Below are 712 nucleotides of genomic sequence, written 5' to 3'. Positions count from 1 at the left end.
TAATAAATGTGTCATTTCAGATAGCATTCCATATAGAAACAGTTTAAGATTCCTTTTTTTTCCCTAGGTCCTTATAGTATTTTATTTCTTTGGGATAAAATGAAAATGTTATCTAATTTCAAATGTTTTGTAAAGGTTATGCTATGTAAAGGCTTTTCTAAGGTGATGATTTAATACACTGATGTCAAACTAACTTTCAATTCAATGAATTACATGTATCGTTACAACTGTATTTTTGTAATCAATTTTTAATAACTGTTTTTCATTTCTTGCATCTGAAGAATGAAAAATATGGAATATTACACAAATTTTCATATCATCCTTGTGCAAGTGCCATGTTAATCTTTGTATTGTAATTTGGGTAGACGTGCTGTTGAAGCATTTAGTATCCTCTAAATTTAAGTAGCTAATGATGCAATCTTTATACAGGCATATATCCTTGGTTGACTATTTGTAACTAGGAAACCTTATTGTTCCTAAAAATGCTATTGATATTACTTCTCTAAAATTCTGTGTATATTGGAAAAAAAACTTATATTGTTTGGTAGATTGCTCACATTTGCAATTTTTTTGTTAATGAGTATTTTAAGTATTTTTCATTTTAGATTTCATCATACTTTGAAGAATTTAAAGCTAGGTCCAAAGGTGATGGCTTTTCAAGTACTTATTTTTCAGCTGAGTTAGTTTGTGGAGCTAATGGATTCAAAGTAAG

General features: G+C 28.1%; 1 pseudogene; it reads right to left on the bottom strand.

The window, feature by feature from the left end:
- Window positions 1–285: 285 nt before the first annotated feature.
- LOC138826273 (U6 spliceosomal RNA) lies at window positions 286–382 on the bottom strand (annotated as a pseudogene).
- Between the last annotated feature and the right edge of the window lie 330 nt (window positions 383–712).

The sequence above is a fragment of the Dipodomys merriami genome, unplaced genomic scaffold, assembly GCF_024711535.1.
Source record: "Dipodomys merriami isolate MVZ:Mamm:240054 unplaced genomic scaffold, mDipMer1.0.p SCAF_1403, whole genome shotgun sequence".
Lineage (NCBI taxonomy): Eukaryota > Metazoa > Chordata > Mammalia > Rodentia > Heteromyidae > Dipodomys > Dipodomys merriami.
Note: the sequence above shows the minus strand (reverse complement) of the source record. Positions and strands in the feature narration are given on the sequence as shown.